Source organism: Pezoporus flaviventris, unplaced genomic scaffold, assembly GCF_033815535.1.
Source record: "Pezoporus flaviventris isolate CSIRO_AGI_PZ_B2104156 unplaced genomic scaffold, CSIRO_AGI_Pfla_v1 ptg000006l, whole genome shotgun sequence".
NCBI lineage: Eukaryota > Metazoa > Chordata > Aves > Psittaciformes > Psittacidae > Pezoporus > Pezoporus flaviventris.
Window position 1 is genome coordinate 9,378,008 of NW_026892554.1, and position 14,379 is coordinate 9,392,386.

At 39.6% G+C, this 14,379-nt stretch overlaps 1 long non-coding RNA gene across 1 annotated transcript; it reads left to right on the top strand.

The window, feature by feature from the left end:
• Positions 1 to 1,892: 1,892 nt before the first annotated feature.
• LOC133265906 (uncharacterized) lies at positions 1,893 to 13,571 on the top strand. The gene is made up of 3 exons (XR_009742171.1): positions 1,893 to 2,233; positions 8,216 to 8,317; positions 13,190 to 13,571. It is a non-coding gene; the product is annotated as an uncharacterized LOC133265906 (long non-coding RNA).
• Positions 13,572 to 14,379: the final 808 nt, after the last annotated feature.

Sequence of the window (14,379 nt, forward strand, 5' to 3'; positions counted from 1 at the left end):
CTATGGTAAATGACAAAGAATGAAATCAGAGCTTAATTTATCACAGAGGACCCCTTCTCTCCCTCCCTCGCCTTAGAGTTATAGCATGCATCAGTGCATATAGTGCTTAGGTATTAAGGCAGAAGGTTTCTCTCCTAATCATTTGACATACTAGATTCAAAGCTGTCCTGTGGATTATGGACAATGATATACACCAAACTCTGTGGTTCCTAGGGTAAAGTGCTTGCTATAAATAGATGTCAGATTTGTAAATTTAACATTGTTTAGTCTGAGGGTAAGTGAGGAAAAAGGGAAACTCATTTTCTCAGCAGTGGGAGGGTGTGGAGTGTTGTTTTCTGCTGGGGAGTTTTATTTTTATTACTAAACTCTTGAGATGTCAGAGCCTAGAGATGTCACAAGGTCCTTTTGCTGTTCTGGGCTGTGAAACCAGAAGGGGAAAACATGAACTGATGCAGTTTCATATAACTTACGAATGTGTTTAGCATTTCTGTGACAGTGAAGGCAGAAAATTTAACTGTTTCCTTTGTGAACTTTATTTTGTTTGTCTGGAATTTTGCTCTGTTCCAGCAGAACTGGCAGCAGCCTTGTCCGGAGCAGGACATTTTCCCATATAAGCAAAATAAATCCTAATTACAATAAAAACAGGAGAAAAAAAAAAAGAAAATTTAAAGTTGTGCTGTAAAATGGCATTATTACCTCTTTAACAGGAAGCATATGGAATAGTAGCGTGCACATAGGTCTGAGAGCCAGGAATAAATCAGTGCTAGTCTAGACATGCTGATTCCAGCTGTGGTCCTGAAACAAGCTGTTAGGGCTAGAATTTGATTAAGTCTAATACCCATCTGGAGATGATGATGAATGAAGGCAGAATAGCACTGTCCTATCAGAGTTGTGCTAGAGGTACTTAGATGATTGCTAGGACACAGGCAGGAGAGCAAGAGTTACCCATTGTATTCCCTCTAACAGTGACTGAATCCACAGCCAGTATAAGAAATCAGTGTGGCACATCCTATGGAATAGTGTCTTATCACATTGCCACATTCTCTCCAGGACAGAAAAAGGAGGAGAGGAAATGTCTTTACCCAGTCCAGTTTTCCACTTCTTAGTATGTCCTTCACTCAGGATTTTGTCTGTGCTTTTTCCCCCAGTGTGGCTATAACACTTCATTAACTAATATTTATAAGAACCCAGGAAGATGGAAAGCCTACATGTTATCTATTTAGGGTAATTACCTCACAAAAAAACATAAATAAATGTTGACCAGTGATGTAATTACAGACAGCAAAGAACTAGCAGTCTTACAAACCCTCACCAAAATAACTCCTCTCTCCTGCCTCCACTCCTGAAAACAATGAATCTGTCTGAAGTGGTCTAATATGAATATTTGCACCTCCTTTACTATTATCTTATTTTCACACAGCAAAAGCATCCTAGCTTGTGTCTGTTTGCTTTTGCTTGATTTCTGCCACCTTCAGACAAAACTCTTCCTCCAACTACACAGACTTTATTCACCAAAGAAAAAACTCCCAAAGCCCTTGCAGACCTTATGAAAGGCGTTTTCACTCACTTGGGTTAAATGAGCACTGTGTGTTTTCTTTCTCCTTTTTTGGGGGGGGGGGGGGTGGGGGGTGGGGGAGGGAGGTGAAAAGCAATAAATGAATCATTTCAACTTCGGGCGAGAAGTTTAGGTGTTGTATTTATACCATGCAACTACATAAACACAGAATCAGCCAGTTAACCAATGAACTGCAGGAATGAGAAGCAATGAGATGATCTAAAACATTTTAACACATTTTCCATATATTAGCCCTTGGACTAGTTGTGTTTTGCTTTCTTAAAACAGACACAAGTCAGTAAGCGTCCAGAAGGAAAGTCTGAGGTTTTACATTTCTGTTTGTGGTACAGGAAAAGGGTTACGATCTCAGTGGTTGATTCAGTGAAATAACATCTCTTTTATACACATCTGCCTAGCAAGTAGGGCGGTAGTTGGAAATACCCAATCTAAAGTATTAAAGATTTGCTGGCAAATAGCAAGGCATTTTCTGCAAAGGAAAAGTTATACTGAGTAGTCACTTTGAATGCTTAGGAGTTACAGTCAAATATCCAAACACTGTGGAGTTACACTGCATATATTATTTTGTCAAGTATTTAACACACTGGGAATTGACTGCTGCACAGTTCATAACCAAGAAGGCATGATAACAGTGGACTTTTAAGAAGAGACTTGGCAAAGGTAAGTTATATTTTTATAGCAAATTATTCAGGCATCATGCAGTTATCTTTTTTTACATGTCAGCATGTATAATTTTCAACTGTTTTAAATTAAGAATTTAAGAGAAGAGTAAACAAATGAGAGGTAAACCAGAGGTGTTTCACAAACTATGTTTTTGTCTATTTACTGTCATCACTGTTTTGTTTTTAAGTGATATGAGAAATTTGAAGTAACAATCAGCATTATGACTTAACACAAAGATGCTTTGCATGGACATACCTTAATTTAGGACACTTTCATTTCACTGCACATTTGTCCTATTTCTACTGGCACATATAAAAGCCAAGTCTTTTGTGAGTTTGTAGCTTTCTTCAGTTTTGGAGGCCTCTGTAAACCTGCAATATTAGAATAGGCAGAAAAGAAACAAAATCACAAATCAAATGATTCATTACTCAAAACAATTTTAAATCAACATAATCTCTCTGACTGGCAGTTAATTTTCATAAATAAGAACTATTAATTAATTTCAAAATGAGATGAAAAGGAGAGGGGATATGGGCTTATTGCTATTCTTTTTAAGTTAAGCCCATTGTTTTTCCAGAATTGTTTATACTCTTTGTACTCATTTCAACTCTGCTATGTAACTGCATGGTTTATTCTTTAAATATTTTATTTTTCTTTCAAGAAGCAATGCAGAAAAATGCATTTCTCCATGAGAACTGGATAGGGGTAGTAATCCTCTGAAAACACATAGATATTTCCAAACTATTTTAAAATTAAACATTAATATGATTATCCACTACAGTTTCAGAGCATAGTTCTAACCAAGACATCCAAATGCAATATTTACTTGAATCTCTGTATGAACTAGCCTATACAGGAAATCAGTAAATTGCTCCAGAGTCTCAGCCTCAAAGGGGATACGTATTTGTTTAGTCATACACTATAAATAACTTCTGTAGACTCGAAGCCTTGCCAGCATTATTAGTGCAGTGTTCACTTAAAAGTACCCTTTATTATGAGCCTCATTAGTAACTGATTTATACAGTATGAGCCTACAGGAAAAACATGCAGGCAAGCATAGCACACATATATTGATGTTGTATTATCCATATTGCCAGTGTAACCTCTGTTGTGGTGCTAGTATGCTCCGAGTTGGGCAGCCCCTTGGGAGACACAGAAGAGGGGTCCTGGAGCACCTTTTGTTGCTCCTCTGCAGGGGGATTGCTGTCAGGGTGGAGGTGGGAACAACACACTCCTCTCTTCCCCCAGTGTACCAGTCTGTGTCTGTGAACTGCTGACATAAAGCTGGGGGGTTGCCAAATTGCTGCAATTTATGCTGAAGGACTGACCCAACAGATGATGGCCTCTTCATCACTTTTATAGCTCTTTGCTATTAGAGAGCACTGGTGATGTGATCTGCTGCTGTTATTTGCCTAGTGCTGTTATAATATTTATGCTGTCTATATTACAGTATGACACACACTGTACACTATAAAATAACTTGCATGCTTTATCATATGGAATAAACTTTGTATGCAATGGATTCTGCATAATACAAGATAGTTTGGGGTAAAATATCATTACTTGACATCAGCAAATTCTTACTCTTTTCCACGAGTAGCTGTTAATTATTTCGTTTATTGTCCCATTAAAAAAAATCCAAAACAAAACAAACAACAAACATTTAATTATCTTATAACATTTTTCATCAAGAGTAATCCCCATCCCATGCATCCAAGAAAAAATGTGACAGCCACAACCAATTTTCATTGATGAGGACAAGGATTCAGAAGTGATGGAAGGTAAGCCTATCCACAGTCAGAACAGCAGGTCACTATCAGAGCTGGAAGCAGATCTCCACACTCAGTACAGTGTTCTGCCAAAAAATGAGCTGTGCCTGACTGTTACTGCTTTATAGTGAGTGGTTTGTATTAGATGTGGTTGGTAAGGTTCAGTTATATGTAACCCAAGATTAATGCTGAGCTTAAACTGACATTGTCAAAATCTGAACTTTTTGCTATGCTCATTTTATAAATTTGAGTCCAGAAATACCAAAAAAATACTTAAAAAATCCCCAGCTTTAAAACTCTGTCCTTGTATGTGTTCCCCAAAAGCATAGGTACTCTTACCTCCTGAATGTGTGAGTGAAGTCTACTAAGATTCATTTCCATGAATTAAAAGACAAAGTTTATAGTAATTTTAAAAGATATTGAAGAAAAAGGAAAGAAAAGGAAAAAGGAAAACCTGGGTTATGTTGGTGGTTCCATGGTTGTCTTAGAACATGATTTTGGACAACCGCTTGGGACTTAAATTCCAAAAGAGACTGTTTCTTTTCAGAAATCCAAAGGCGATAATATTAATTCTTCTACAGAACCTAGTAGAAATTTGACCTCCCTGAGCACATGTCTGCTCCCATGTCAGTGGCTACTCCCAGGACCAAGCTTATGGGAATACATGGCATCGTGAGATCCTCAACGTGCTCTTTTAAACATTCACAGACATACTAGCTTTTTGTGCATGTCCAGACAGCCTTTTCCAGATAGTCAGTTCACAAGACAGCCATGTCTCTGGAGGCAATCTATCACACAATTGAATCATGTAGCTGCTCATTCCCTCCTTCAGCTGCAAAATGAGTATAATACCTGCCATCTGAGTAACACCAATTTCTTATGGATGAAGGTATTTGTCCTGGTTTCAGCATGACAGTATACCTTCCACTCCCTGATGCTATGGAGCTTAATTACTTACTATCTGGTAGCCCTGGACTACAGACACTGTGGACCTAACAGTTATTTTAGCCAACATTTAAATTGAGGTCATCACAAAAAAAACAAAGCAACCAAATATTAGCCCATGAAATAAAGCTCTTTGGTGCTTCCCGCTCCATGGTCTCCCTTCCTTATCTTCAGAAAGGGTGCTAAAGTAGTGCCAAGCAGTAATAGTCAAGCTTTTTTTGACAAACACAGAAATAAAGCAAATGATTACCAGGACACAGCAATGTTTAAAAGAAATGGTAACTAACCTGTGTAACAACCTGTCTGAGGGTGTAGCAAGTTTTCAAGATTAGTGGAATAATGCATTTACATTCAGATTTAGTGCTTGTTTTAAAACACATGCTTCAGCTGGGGCCATCAGTACAGGAATTAGAGGTTAATTTTGTCTTTGAAGGTCACTTAGACTAGCTAATTACAACTACTTCTGGACTTGAAACCAGCGGTTCTTTAGAAAAAACAAAACCCAAGAGCGGGAATCCTCTCAGGATCAGGACCCTCTCAGTCACTAGCTCCAAGCTATTTAACATCAGGTACTGCTCAGAAGTTGCAGGTTGATTTCAAAACATGGAGGAAAAGTCATCTCTAAAGACACTAGATCCTAGACTGTTTAGGATGCTACAGCTGACTCCAGCACCTATTCACATCTATGAGAGTGTCATCAGATCTCATGAAGCACCAAAAACATTTTCAGTTTGTGTCTTACCAGGGGCTATTTATGTGACAGATAATACCGTTTCACTTACGAGAAGTTTATAAAATAATCTAGTCACATCTTGCTGTCAAAAATAATGTGCCAACACACACGTGGTGTGCATTCCAACTAAAGTTGGTGTTTAAAAGATATAGTTTGCAGAAGTTAAGAGAGCTGCCATCACAGCTTTGTACTGCTGTCTTCAACACCATAAATAAAACTATCCACTTGGCTTCATTCCAGCTGTCACAGCCTTAGAGATAAAGTAAAGCAGCATGAATGTGAAAGGTCCTCAAGACTTCCTTAGTTCAGTTAAGCAACAGCCTGTATTGAGTAGCTTTGCCTCTGCTGGCACTAGGAATGACAAATAATCAGAATTAGCTGCTGCTAAAGCCTTGCAAGTTAAAATGACAACTGTACTTACAATGTGGTAAAGTCATCTTATTCAGGCACAGACATCCAAAAGAAGAGACTGCATAATTCATCAATCACTGGCAGTACTATTTAAAAATAAACAAGCAAACAAAACCACCCAACCAAACCCCAAACCCAAAAACTCCACAACAACACCCTCAAAAAAAAAAAACAAAAAAACCAACCCCAAACGAAACCAAAACCGCACTCAAACCATCAAGTCCAGCAAAGCCAGACAGGACTATGCATGCTATCTATGAAATACTAAAGGATGGCCGCTGGCCATCATATTTGAGAAATCATGGCAGTCAGGTGAAGTTCCCAATGACTGGAAAAAGGGAAATATAACCCCCATTTTCAAGAGGGGGAAAATGGATGACCTGGGGAATTACAGAGCAGTCAGTCTCACCTCTGTGCCTGGCAACATCTTGGAGCAGATTCTCCTGGAAGGCATGCTAAGGCACATGAAAAACAACAAGGTGCTTGGTGACAGCCAGCATGGCTTCACTAAGGGGAAATCCTGCCTGACCAATTTGGTGGCCTTCTATGATGGGGCTACAGAACTGATGGATAGAGGTAGAGCAGTTGATGTCATCTACCTGCACTTGTGCAAAGTGTTCGACACTGTCCCACACGACATCCTTGTCTCTAAATTGGAGAGACATCAATTTGATGGATGGACCACTCGGTGGATAAAGAACTGGCTGGATGGCCACACCCAAAGAGTTGTGGTCAATGCTCAATGTCCAGCTGGAGACCAGTAACGAGTGGCGTCCCTCAGGGATCGGTGTTGGGACCGGTCTTGTTCAACATCTTTGTCGCTGACACGGACAGTGGAATTGAGTGCGCCCTCAGCAAGTTTGCCGATGACACCAAGCTGTGTGGTTCGGTTGATACCCTGGAGGGAAGGAATGCCATCCAGAGGGACCTCGACACGCTTGTGAGGTGGGCTGATGCCAACCTCATGAAGTTTAACCATGCCAAGTGCAAGGTCCTACACCTGGGTGGGAGCAATCCCAGGCACAGCTACAGGTTGGGCAGAGAAGAGATTCAGAGCAGCCCTGCGGAGAAGGACTTGGGGGTGTTGGTTGATGAGAAAATGAACATGAGCCGGCTTCAGTGTGAGCTTGCAGCCCAGAAAGCCAACCGTATCCTGGGCTGCATCAAAAGGAGCGTGACAGCAGGTCGAAGGAGGTGATCCTGCCCCTCTACTCTGCTCTTGTGAGACCTCACCTGGAGTATTGTGTGCAGTTCTGGTGTCCTCAACATAGAAAGGACATGGAACTGTTGAAATAAGTCCAGAGAAGGGCCACAAGGATGATCAGGGGACTGGAGCACCTCCCGTATGAAGACAGGCTGAGGAAGTTGGGGCTGTTCAGCCTGGAGAAGAGAAGGCTGCGTGGAGACCTCATAGCAGCCTTCCAGTATCTGAAGGGGGCCTATAGGGATGCTGGGGAGGGACTCTTCATTAGGGACTGTAGTGACAGGACAAGGGGTAACGGGTTAAAACTTAAACAGGGGAAGTTTAGGTTGGATATAAGAAGGAAATTCTTTCCTGTTAGGGTGGTGAGGCACTGGAATGGGTTGCCCAGGGAGGTTGTGAATGCTCCATCTCTGGCAGTGTTCAAGGCCAGGTTGGACGAGGCCTTGGATGATATGATTTAGCATAAGGTGTCCCTGCCCACGGCAGGGAGTTGGAACTAGATGATCTTAAGGTCCTTTCCAACCCTAACTATTCTATGATTCTATGATTCTACAACAGACCCCCGAGTTCAGTAAGACCAAGATCAGGCTTCTGTAGAAAGTGGTGCCTGTACCAGATTGTAAAATACTGAGCTAATTCTGCCACTGGTACTCAGATGGACTAGACACATTCACCTCTTTAGTACTGCCATTCATTCATATCTGGCTGTTCAAGGAGTAAAGGAGGAGGCAGTAGCAAAGAATATGACAGAATCCAACACAGACTCACAATGAAATGTAAAACCAGACAGGTCCATATGCACCTTTTATACTCAACTCATGAAAAATACAGAGAAAATTTTCATATGATATTTTTATGCAGAGTAAGTTCAATCATAATTTTGGCAATTGATATTTCTCCTTTCATTCAACCTAAAGGGCCCCTTATGTCAGCCTACAGTTCAAGGGAACATAAACCAAAAGGAATGCAAAGTCAGATGAAAAAGGAACAGTATGTGACTGGAAATGTGTAGAGAAGAGGTAAAGTCATAACTTTTTAAAATATTTGTTTTAAATTAGAATGACACCATACAGGGAAGCTCACATAATGTTTTTACTACTCTGGTGCACAGTTATAAACTGTGTATTGGTCAATGGCTTTTAAGAAAATGATGGACCTTTTCTTCAGTACCAGATATTTAGCAGCTTCATAGCTGACATAAATGTTCTGTCATGTTCCTCTAAACCCAAGATAATCTCTTACGTGTAGTCTATATACCCAGTACTAAAATAATAAAATAGCAAACACAACCCACAACACTGTTAAAAGGGTTCAATACTTTCTGCACCTCATACGCTGCACCATGGCTACAGTCAACGCTCCTCACATTTATAGAGCTGTCATTTTTCGATCCCATGCTCTGAACACAATATTTATGTAGATGACATGGTCCACTTTTTCTGCAAACAAAGAATTGCACATATACAGTAACATATTCTTCACAGAGTTCTAGAATGTGCTCTCAAGATGAGGTAAATATACTTTTTGATGGATGGACACTCAGTGTTAGACCCTCTTCCATGGAAGTATGTGAACAATATTTTACAGCTTATCTCTAAGGCATTGCAACAAATAAGGACACCAGAATAAGGTGTGAGTGCATGTCATGCAACACATGTTTTTGGAAAGATAAGGTCTAGGAACTCTTATAAACTCACAGGAAAGCAATTCACTGGAAAACAGTCTAGAATGCTGTAGAGTGGGACACTATTATGAAAGAGTCAGGTAATAAAGTTCACAAAAGGAAGTGGATTTTAAAAAATGGATCTGAAGAAGGAGATCCAACCATATGAAAGCTGAAGCAAAAGAAGAAAAGGTAAATGCATGTAGAAGATAGAAGATGATGTCAGTACAGAGGTCAATGAGAGAAGGATTCGATAGAGACTTGAATATCAGGATATTTTTCCTAGTTGTTGTACTAGGAACAAATCTTGGAGGCAATGAATTTAAAACAATTAAAAGGAAGTACATTTTTAGGTAACACATGAAACTCATTGCCTCTGGATGCTCTTGAAATCAAAATCTTAATGGGAGCCAGAAATGGATAAATTACAGTTGCATTACACAGGATTCATTTCATCTTTAGAAGAAAAAAAAGGGTCTTTGTGCTTCCTGGCAAAAGTTAGGTACTAAGTGGTGAAAGGATTTAGAAAGTGATTTATCTAATTTGACATAATGCAATACTTATCCATTATGAGGCAGCTGTAGCTTCTGCTAAAACAAGGCTACCCAATCATAATGTAAAAACCTCCAACAATATTGGAATACGTACAAAACCTCAGAGTGCCAGCCTACTGTTACCAACAAGGTACTCAGAAGAAAATCTTCCTGAAAGCAAGCTCTCTACTACCTCTCTCATTTTTTACAAGGTAATCCTTTTGAAGCATTTGCTATTAGCAAGAAGGAGAAGGATACTGGATTAACTGTGCTCATAGGGTGACTCAACATGCCATGTTGCTGTTTTGACGGAAGGGCAGAGTGAAAGTTGCAAAACCCAAGGCAGTGACGACTAATCCAGTCCTGGCTTAGAAGCAACGAGGAGATGGATTGTCCTGTGCGACATAACTGTTGTCTGGAATATGGCAAAATGTGAAATTTGTGACTGAGTTTAAGTCAAAAGTAATTAAACAGCTTGCTGAGTAATGTAAGGAAAGGACAAAAACTAGAACACTCCAAACTATTGGCTTGCTTTCCTATTAACACAAGTAATATTCAGAGCTGGGTGGAGATCAAGACCGAGGCTAAGTGCCATCATTACTTCGGTTTGCTTTGCCCAGTACTAATGTTCTGTTTAAATTTATATGCTCCTTTTTGGAAAAGGTTATCACCAGTAGCAACAGGCAAAATATTTAGTACTGAATAGCCTGCATATTTGTCCACTAGAATCCTAACCTTTGGATATGGAAAATAATTTGGGGAAAAGAAGGATCAGCTCCTGTATCTGTTATGGTTCCAGACACATCCTGGTTTTAGTCAGACAAAAAAGAGCAACTGTCATAAAGAATAAATTCAGTGGCTCCTCTATTTCCTTCTCCCACCTCCAATAGGCGCTAACTCCAGACATCAGAAAAGTTACTCCATTTTATGGTAACTAGTACCTTATCCCATGGCAGAAGTATCACTCTACCTGTGAACAGTACTGTTTGACTTTTATTCTGAAGCAAGAGTTGCTGCCCCTTCTGCATATTATTCCCTTTAACTACAGATATTATTTCCATCAACTCACATCTTTGGGTGAAATCTCTGTCCTACTGAAATCAAAGGCAAAACAGCTAACTTCAAAGTGCCCATGATTTCTGCTATATTCTTGTTCCACATATTAATTCTGCTCTAGGTTTTAAGTACTTCCTTTTATTTGTTTGAACTCTCTTCATTTTACTGCATTCTTATTTTCCCATCCCTTACATGAGAAGGCAGTAAAGAAACGCATCTGATTTTCCTTATAGTACCTAATATCTCATAAACCTTTATCTGTACAGCTCCTTTCTATAAAGGAGAGTCCACATAATTTCAATCTTCTAATACAAAATTCCAGCCTCTGATCAGTGTTTATTGCCCTTTTCCTGGTACAACACCTTACAGCAAGGTAGTGAAGATTGACCACAGTATCCAATATCAAAGCATACCGTTAACGCAACATGGCAGGCACAGCAGAGGTTCTCTCTCTCCTTTTCCTTGTGGCTTCTAAACCCCTGCTTTTCTGTTCACCACTGGGCACTGAACAATTACTGTACAGAGACGATGGAAAAAACTGCAAAAGGTTAGAGTGAAACAACATGAAAAATCTGCCCCTCCTTGTGATATTTATGTTTCTGCTGCTAGCCCTGGCTGAGGTCCAGATTCTGAATGAACAAAACTCCCAGTGGCTTAGGCACTACAGTATTCAGCCCACAGTCAGGAAACGCAATAGCATGTGACAATGGGAAGAAAAAAAAAAAAAAGTAAAAAAGCTTTCCAACGCTTTTGAGCTTCCAGCTCAATCAGTTTGGATCAAAACTCAGGACTGTTGAGATTTTGTGTGAATGAGTTCTCTATTGCTAAACAAAAACATGTGTGTGCTACAGTGTAAGACAGTTAAGTGGTAAACAGTATGTGGCTTTGCTTCCTCATTGATATTTCATTTGTAAGGTACTAGCACTATAAAACCTCATTTTATGTACAAGGCCACTGTTGTCTCTATTCAAACACAGTAAAGAATTCTTTCCCAAAACACAAAGTCATCTCCTTACTTCTCCTCCTTTCCAGAAAAGCTACCTGATAACTGTTGTTCGCTACTCAGTGTCTTGTTCCTTCTACAAGATTAGAATTTAAAGGAGTTGTGTAATGCTCCATGTTTATTGTCATCCAGTGATCCAGGCTAAAACTCTGTTCTTTATGACAGTTTTCCTTTGGGGAACTAATATCCTGAGAACTTGATTGTTGGGATAACAGTGGCAAATTCTCTTCTTTTTGTAAAAACTTAAAATATAAATTAGCCAATTTTTTTCAGGACAGAGTGTTTCAGGGCTCCTGTAGACACTGGGCAGAACAGAGATTTCATCTTCACTTTTTCTCCCAGGATGTACATCATTCTCATGGGGCTGATGCTTGTATTCACAGTCCATGTTTTATCTACAAGTCACAGGACCACTAAATATGAGATCATATCAGTGCAATATTTTAAACATATTTTATAATTTCTCTCTCTCTTTTGCAAATTTAGTGTTAGTCCAACTGATCCAGGACCTTCAAGCCACAGAACACATAAGGCAGGAGGTGTCTAAGCACTTTCCTCTTGACCATTTCCATGACCAGATAGGGCTAGGTGTAAAATTCAGGTTTCTGTTTACATTTTCCTGAAAAGTATAGTATTTCTAGTTTGTGAGGACATTCCAAAGGAGACTCACTATTTCAGTAAACTCTTTCAGAGACAATTGTTTCTTTTATGGATCTTTTTTAATTTGAGGGTAACAATCTCACTAAGTACCTTATCACATAAATTCATTGAGAGAAAGTAGATTTCTGCAGCAAGATTTTATTTGTCAGTGTGAGCAGAACTCAAGATTGACAACTGGGGACTGACTAGGGACATGGCGGAAAGGTGGCTGCCTGCTTCCACAACTGATGGTTGCTGCAACTCAAGTAGTGCTTCATTAGGGGAGCTGCCACAGCAGTAGAAGAGACTGTGAACCATTTACTTTATAGCGAATGAAAAGTGTAATTGAGGCAATTTGGAATCTGTGAAATAGTTCTTATTTCCTGGATGCTCTATGGAAAAAAAAACCCCAATATTCTGAGTCCTTGATCAGGTTGGATCATAGAGCTGCAGTCTAGCCCGTAAAGAGGAGGACTGGTAGGTTTAAAGGTCCATGCCACTTCATGGTGAACAATACAAGGGCTTGGCATTCAAAAGTGACTCCTGCTTTGTTTTGCTACTGGAGCAGAAGTGGTCTATGAAATTCTTACTAGCTTAAAATATCTGCTAAATATTACAAGAAACATGCTTGCCACCTCAGCCTCCAGCAGGATATCCTGCACTTGATTAGCACAGATTCTGGCTGCCCCCCTATCCTTCCCCCAAGTAGGTTTCACATGCCAGAACCCCATCAATCGTAGGATCGGTGAGCAATGGGTAAAATCAAATGACACAACCTCCTTAAATGGTCTTTTCTTCTCTGGGTAGCTGGGACCCTGCTGGAAACAGTTTCCCCAATACTGCATCCCATTGCTTTTGTTTATCTATCCTTGCTGACATTTTCTTCAATTAGGAAACAATAGCTCCGTTCCAATGTACTGAGCAGAATTACTGAAACCAAGTCACGTGGCACCACAAGAGTGTGTTTTCAATTATTCACTCTGTCTTTTTTTGCCAGGCCTATGAAGAGGAACAGCCTTCTGCAGGAGTCAGGTTTGTCTGCCTCGCTGTTGTAAGTTCCTCCTTTTGAATTTTTATTTTAGGATTAGGTATTTTTTAATTTCTCTTTTTTTTTTAAATTTATTTTTTAACAGTAAATTCAACTCCCCAAGAGCTCCTTACTCTTTATCAGAAAACTTCCAAATCTCTAGCCCTTCCTACTGCCTGGAAATCCTAGACATCTGCAATAATTCAGTGCTAATAGTACTGTTCAGTAATGAATCTGACAAAGATCATAAGATATAGATTAAAGTGGGACATAAGATATCATGCTGTTAGCACTTGGTAATGTAAAACTCATCTAGTTCTTGCTAGTCAATACAAGTTCTATCTTTCCTACTGTCTGGTTAACGGCATTCAGTCTGGGAGCTACACCAAAGTATTTGCATCTTGTAAATGCTTGGTTCAACATCCAACCAAAAATTTAAACCAAATGGGCACAGATCAAATCATGTATTTTGTTTGCAGAAGACAGACTGAGTTAGGGCTTTTTAGACTTAAAGCTGGAAAAATAAAGCTTGGGGAAAAAATAATAATAAAAAAAAAAAAACAGAGAAGGAACATTTGGTTTGCATTACAAACCACAGACAACTTCCATCAGGCATGCTGGAGGTATAAGAATGGCAAAAGAAAATGACAAGCAGTGAGTGCACTGGAGAAAAAGATGAATGTTTTGGAGAACTGACTTTGAAGTAATTGTCCGTGCCATCGATACCTTGAATTAAATTTGGTGGAAGATGGAAATGAATCATAAAGCTTCTCTGGCACTTGCAATATTGTTTTCTGTATAATATAACATTTCTGGATATTTTTATTGGAAAACTTATAGACTATGTTTTTGGTACCTCCTATATTTCTTCCACTTATGCAATCCTGAATCAGCAGCTCTGGAAAGGATGTTGCCTTATTTGAGACTTAGGCTGTGAACTAATACTTCAGAGCAAGAACAAGTATTTAACTGGAAGCCTTCAGGTCTACTGCGTTTATTTTCACCTCAGCCACTGCCTTGCTTTAAGATATTAGGTAAGTCATTCAGGGTTAAACTCGGTCTTTGAGCTGATGGAGCTCTGTTGGGGGTGGAGGAAACAGTTGATGCAGCAGGGCAAGAGAGACATTCTCTCTGCACGAGGTAAAATTCCGCAAGAGCAT